Source organism: Tamandua tetradactyla, chromosome 13, assembly GCF_023851605.1.
Source record: "Tamandua tetradactyla isolate mTamTet1 chromosome 13, mTamTet1.pri, whole genome shotgun sequence".
NCBI classification, from domain to species: Eukaryota; Metazoa; Chordata; class Mammalia; order Pilosa; family Myrmecophagidae; genus Tamandua; species Tamandua tetradactyla.
Genome location: NC_135339.1, coordinates 74,348,052 through 74,355,315, shown reverse-complemented (window position 1 = coordinate 74,355,315; position 7,264 = coordinate 74,348,052).

The following is a 7,264-nucleotide window of genomic DNA, read 5'->3' as shown; positions in this document are numbered from 1 at the left end:
CTGGATTCATCCCTGGGGTCATCTCCCACATCGCCAGGGAGACTTTCACCCCTGGATGTCATGTCCCACATAGGGAGGAAACAATGATTTCACTTGCAGAGTTGGGCTTAGAGAGACTGAGGCCACATCTGAGCAACAAAAAAGGACCTCCAGAATTAACTCTTAGGCATGCCTATAGGTATCTAAGCTTCTCTGCTACCTACATAAGCGTCACAAGAGTAAGCCTCATGGTTGAGGGCATTGCCTATTAATTTGGATATCTCTAAAGTTTGACACAGTATCAGGTATTAATTTGGGTATCTCTAAAGTCTGACACAGTATCAGGAGATTCCCTGATGGCAAGGTTTAATAGTTCCATATTCTTTCTTCCCTCCCTCAGGGAACTTTGCCAATACTTTTTGATTATCTGATTAATACAGTCTAGGATGTATCCAGGCATTACTATAATCTATACAGGATATACTGTTTCTTATTCTGTGCTTCCTGTGTTTCATTGTTCAAATGACCTATACAGATAAGTTGAATTAGATTATGCATTACAAAAATATTCAGTTCCAGATCAAATAAAACTTTTTTCCATTGATCTCAAAGAGTATGTGTGGTTCTAAAATATAGATACTGTCTTCCTTACCCCTATGTTCTGAATTACTTTAACCCCAACCTGTTCGGCTGTGTTCTTATCTCTAAATTTCAGGTATCCTTTATTTCTTTATAAATATCCTTCAGTAGCTGTTCCATATTCTGTGTCCCCTCTGGACTTTTGATTTGGTCACTTGGCTGGGCCATTTCTGCTTAGATCTTCATGTGCTTTGTGATTTTCTGTTGTCTTTAGTTGCATAATAACCATTATCTTGATATGCTTATTATGCAAGTAGGTTTTCTTCACTCTTCCAAAGTTTTGTATTTACTTAGTTTTTGCTGACTGTTTCCTTGTGCACTTTGTTGGTGGGTTATTCTTTGTCAAATCAAAGTCAGGATCTCATGTAGGGGATACAATTCAACTTAAGGGTCTATTATAAATAGGCCAGGATGCATAGGTACTCCAGTGGCAGAATGGCAGCCCACCATGCAGGAGACCCAAGCTGAACTCCTAGCCTAGCACCCTGGGGCCTGCAGTCCTGGACGTTTTTTCCCCTGTCTGCTATCTTGTTTCATGGAGCAGGAATGAACTCACTCTACTCCAGTCCACCATCTTCCTGGAAGTCCTTTATCCATATTTTTTACTCGTCTGTCCATACCTTGGATGAAAAGAATATCAGATACAAAGTTTTCACAATCACACAGTCACATTGTAAAAGCTATATCTTTATACAATTGTCTTCAAGAATCAAAGAGACTGGAACACAGCTCAACAGTTTCAGGTACTTTCCTCCAGCCACTCTGATACACCATAAACTAAAAAAGGATATCTGTATAATGCATAAGAATAACCTCCAGAGTAACCTCTTGATCTTGTTTGAAATCTGTCAGCCATTGAACCTTTATTTTGTCTCATTTCTCTCTTCTCTCTTTTGGTTAGAAGGCTTTCTCAATCCCTTGATGACAGGTTCTTGCTCATCCTGGGGATTCCTGTCCCACATTGCCAGGGAGATTTGGGAGTCATGTCCCACATAGGAGGGAGGGCAGTGAACCTGCAAAGTTGGCTTAGAGAGAAAGGCCACATCTGAGTAACAAAAGAGGTTCTCTGGAGGTGAATCTTAGGATTAATTTTAAGTAGGCTTAGCCTATCCTCTGTAGGAATAGGTTTCATAAGGGTGAACTCCAAGATGGAAGGCTTGGCTCAGTGATTTGTTTGTCCCCACTGCTTGCAAGATATCGAAATTCTCCAAATGGGGAAGTTGAATATTTCCTCTTTTCTCCCAAGTCCTCCAAGAGGACTTTGCAAATACATTTTTATTCTCTGCCCAAATTACTCTGGGATATATTGAGGCACCACACTGGCCTGTACAAGACAATAAGATCTCAAGCCCTATTTAAGATCCCATATAATTATGGTTTTAAAGTATACTGACCATACAAGTTAAATTAGCTAATGTGCTACCCCGAATATATATTTTTCACCAAACAGGCACCTCTCCTTTTGGTCTTGCACAGAGGTTGAAGTTTGAAAATATGGGCTGTATCATCCTTTACCCAGTTTCATGGTTTACCTTAGTTCTATACAGATCAGCTTCATTCATATCTCTAGTCAAAGTCTGATCACTTTTTCAGCTTTTTAAGTCATTGCTGAACCTTACTATACAATCTTTTTTTTTACTTATTAAAAAAAATTAACTAACACAACATTTAGAAATCATTCCATTCTACATATGCAATCAGTGATTCTTAATATCATCACATAGATGCATGATCATCATTTGTTAGTACATTTTCATCGATTTAGAAAAAGAAATAGCAAGACAACAGAAAAAGAAATAAAATGATAATATAGAGAAAGAATAAAAATATAAAAAAAAACAGAAAAAAAACATACAAAAAAAAACTATAGCTCAGATGCAGCTTCATTCAGTGTTTTAACATAATTACATTACAATTAGGTAGTATTGTGCTGTCCATTTTTGAGTTTTTGTATTCAGTCCTGTTGCACAGTCTGTATCCCTTCAGCTCAAATTATCCATTATCTTACCCTATTTCTAACTCCTGATGGTCTCTGTTACCAATGACATATTCCAAGTTTATTCTCTAATGTCGGTTCACATCAGTGGGACCATACAGTATTTGTCCTTTAGTTTTTGGCTAGTCTCACTCAGCATAATGTTCTCTAGGTCCATCCATGTTATTACATGCTTCATAAGTTTATTCTGTCTTACAGCTGCATAATATTCCATCGTATGTATATACCACAGTTTGTTTAGCCACTCATCTGTTGATGGACATTTTGGCTGTTTCCATCTCTTTGCAATTGTAAATAATGCTGCTATAAACATTGGTGTGCAAATGTCCATTTATGTCTTTGCCCTTAAGTCCTCTGAGTAGATACCTAGCAATGGTATTGCTGGGTTGTATGGCAATTCTATATTCAGCTTTTTGAGGAACTGCCAAACTGCCTTCCACAGTGGTTGCACCATTTGACATTCCCACCAACAGTGGATAAGTGTGCCTCTTTCACCGCATCCTCTCCAGCACTTGTCATTTTCTGTTTTGTTGATAATGGCCATTCTGGTGGGTGTGAGATGATATCTCATTGTGGTTTTGATTTGCATTTCTCTAATGGCCAGGGACATTGAGCATCTCTTCATGTGCCTTTTGGCCCTTTGTATTTCCTCTTCTGAGAGGTGTCTGTTCAAGTCTTTTTCCCATTTTGTAATTGGATTGGCTGTCTTTTTGTTGTTGAGTTGAACAATCTCTTTATAAATTCTGGATACTAGACCTTTATCTGATATGTCATTTCCAAATATTGTCTCCCATTGTGTAGGCTGTCTTTCTACTTTCTTGATGAAGTTCTTTGATGCACAAAAGTGTTTAATTTTGAGGGGCTCCCATTTATTTATTTCTTTCTTCAGTGCTCTTGCTTTAGGTTTAAGGTCCATAAAACCGCCTCCAATTGTAAGTTTCATAAGATATCTCCCTACACTTTCCTCTAACTGTTTTATGGTCTTAGACCTAATGTTTAGATCTTTGATCCATTTTGAGTTAACTTTTGTATAGGGTGTGAGATACGGGTCCTCTTTCATTCTTTTGCATATGGATATCCAGTTCTCTAGGCACCATTTATTGAAGAGACTGTTCTGACCCAGGTGAGTTGGTTTGACTGTCTTATCAAAGATCAAATGTCCATAGATGAGAGGGTCTATATCTGAGCACTCTATTCGATTCCATTGGTCTATATATCTATCTTCATGCCAGTACCATGCTGTTTTGACCACTGTGGCTTCATAATATGCCTTCAAGTCTGGCAGCGTGAGACCTCCAGCTTCATTTTTTTTCCTCAAGATACTTTTAGCAATTCAGGGCACCCTGCCCTTCCAGTTAAATTTGCTTATTGGTTTTTCTATTTCTGAAAAATAAGTTGTTGGGATTTTGATTGGTATTGCATTGAATCTGTAGATGAGTTTAGGTAGGATTAACATCTTAATTATATTTAGTCTTCCAATCCATGAACACGGTATGCCCTTCCATCTATTTAGATCTTCTGTGATTTCTTTTAACAGTTTTTTGTAGTTTTCTTTGTAGAGGTCTTTTGTCTCTTTAGTTAAATTATTCCTAAGTATTTTATTCTTTTAGTTGCAATTGTAAATGGAATTTGTTTCTTGATTTCCCCCTCAGCTTGTTCATTGCTAGTGTATAGAAACATTACAGATTTTTGAATGTTGATCTTGTAACCTGCTACTTTGCTGTACTCATTTATTAGCTCTAGTAGTTTTGGTGTGGATTTTTCTGGGTTTTTGACGTATAGTATCATATCATCTGCAAACAGTGATAGTTTTACTTCTTCCTTTCCAATTTTGATGCCTTGTATTTCTTTTTCTTGTCTACTTGTTCTGGCTAGAACCTCCAACACGATGTTGAATAACAGTGGTGATAATGGACATCCTTGTCTTGTTCCTGATCTTAGGGGGAAAGTTTTCAATTTTTCCCCATTGAGGATGATATTAGTTGTGGGTTTTTCATATATTCCCTCTATCATTTTAAGGAAGTTCCCTTGTATTCCTATCCTTTGAAGTGTTTTCAACAGGAAAGGATGTTGAATCTTGTCAAATGCCTTCTCTGCATCAATTGAGATGATCATGTGATTTTTCTGCTTTGATTTGTTGATATGGTGTATTACATTAATTGATTTTCTTATGTTTCTTATGTAGGATTCATCCCTTGCATACCTGGGATGAATCCTACTTGGTCATGATGTATAATTCTTTTAATGTGTTGTTGGATTCGATTTGTTAGAATTTTGTTGAGGATTTTTGCATCTATATTCATTAGAGAGATTGGTCTGTAGTTTTCTCTTTTTGTAATATCTTTGCCTGCTTTTGGTATGAGGGTGATGTTGGCTTCATAGAATGAATTAGGTAGCTTTCCCTCCACTTCAATTTTTTTGAAGAGTTTGAGGAGAGTTGGTACTAATTCTTTCTGGAATGTTTGGTAGAATTCACATGTGAAGCCGTCTGGTCCTGGACTTTTCTTTTTGGGAAGCTTTTGAATGACTGATTCGATTTCTTTACTTGTGATTGGTTTGTTGAGGTCATCTATTTCTTCTTGAGTCAAAGTTGATTGTTCATGCCCTTCTAGGAACTTGTCCATTTCATCTACATTGTTGTATTTATTAGCATAAAGTTGTTCATAGTATCCTGTTATTACTTCCTTTATTTCTGTGAGGTCAGTGGTTATGTCTCCTCTTCCATTTCTGATCTTATTTATTTGTGTCCTCTCTCTTCTTCTTTTTGTCAGTCTTGCTAAGGGCCCATCAATCTTGTTGATTTTCTCATAGAACCAACTTCTGGTCTTATTGATTTTCTCTATTGTTTTCATGTTCTCAATTTCATTAATTTCTGCTCTAATCTTTGTTATTTCTTTCCTTTTGCTTGCTTTGGGATTAGTTTGCTGTTCTTTCTCCAGTTCTTCCAAGTGGACAGTTAATTCCCGAATTTTTGCCCTTTCTTCTTTTCTGATATAGGCATTTAGGGCAATAAATTTCCCTCTTAGCACTGCCTTTGCTGCTTCCCATAGGTTTTGATATGTTGTGTTTTCATTTTCATTCACCTCAAGATGTTTACTAATTTCTCTTGTAATTTCTTCCTTGACCCACTGGTTGTTTAAGAGTGTGTTGTTGAGCCTCCACGTATTTGTGAATTTTCTGGCACTCCGCCATTATTGATTTCCAACTTCATTCCTTTATGATCCGAGAAAGTGTTGTGTATGATTTCAATCTTTTTAAATTTGTTGAGACTTGCTTTGTGACCCAGCATATGGTCTATCTTTGAGAATGATCCATGAGCACTTGAGAAAAAGGTGTATCCTGCTGTTGTGGGATGTAATGCCCTATAAATATCTGTTAAGTCTAGCTCATTTATTGTAATATTCAAATTCTCTGTTTCTTTATTGATCCTCTGTCTAGATGTTCTGTCCATTGATGAGAGTGGGGAATTGAAGTCTCCAACTATTATGGTAGATGTGTCTATTTCCCTTTTCAGTAATTGCAGTGTATTCCTCACGTATTTTGGGGCATTCCGATTCAGTGCGTAAATATTTATGATTGTTATGTCTTCTTGTTGAATTGTTCCTTTTATTAGTAGATAGTATCCTTCTTTGTCTCTTTTAACTGTTTTACATCTGAAGTGTAATTTGTTGGATATTAGTATAGCTACTCCTGCTCTTTTCTGGTTGTTGTTTGCATGCAATATCTTTTCCCAACCTTTCACTTTCAATCTATGTTTGTCTTTGGGTCTAAGATGTGTTTCCTGTAGACAGCATATAGAAGGATCCTGTTTTTTAGTCCATTCTGCCAGTCTATGTCTTTTGATTGGGGAATTCAGTCCATTAACATTTAGTGTTATTACTGTTTGGGTAATACTCTCCTCTACCATTTTGCCTTTTGTATTATATATATCATATCTGATTTTCCTTCTTTCTACACTCTTCTCCATACCTCTCTCTTCTGTCTTTTCGTATCTGACTCTAGTGCTCCCTTTAGTATTTCTTGCAGAGCTGGTCTCTTGGTCACAAATTCTCTCAGTAACTTTTTGTCTGAAAATGTTTTAATTTCTCCCTCATTTTTGAAGGACAATTTTGCTGGCTATAGAAGTCTTGGTTGGCAGTTTTTCTCTGTTAGTAATTTAAATATATCATCCCATTGTCTTCTAGCTTCCATGGTTTCTGCTGAGAAATCTACACATAGTCTTATTGGGTTTCCCTTGTATGTGATGGATTGTTTTTCTCTTGCTGCTTTCAAGATCCTCTCTTTCTCTTTGACCTTTGACATTCTGACTAGTAAGTGTCTTGGAGAACGCCTATTTGGATCTATTCTCTTTGGGGTGCGCTGCACTTCTTGGATCTGTAATTTTAGGTCTTTCATAAGAGTTGGGAAATTTTCAGTGATAATTTCTTCCATTAGTTTTTCTCCTCCTTTTCCCTTCTCTTCTCCTTCTGGGACACCCACAACATGTATATTTATGCGCTTCATATTATCATTCAATTCCCTGAGCCCCTGCTCGAAATTTTCCATTCTTTTCGCTATAGTTTCTGTTTCTTTTTGGATTTCAGATGTTCCATCCTCCTGTTCACTAATTCTAGCCTCTGTCTCTTGGAATCTACCATTGTAGGTTTCCAT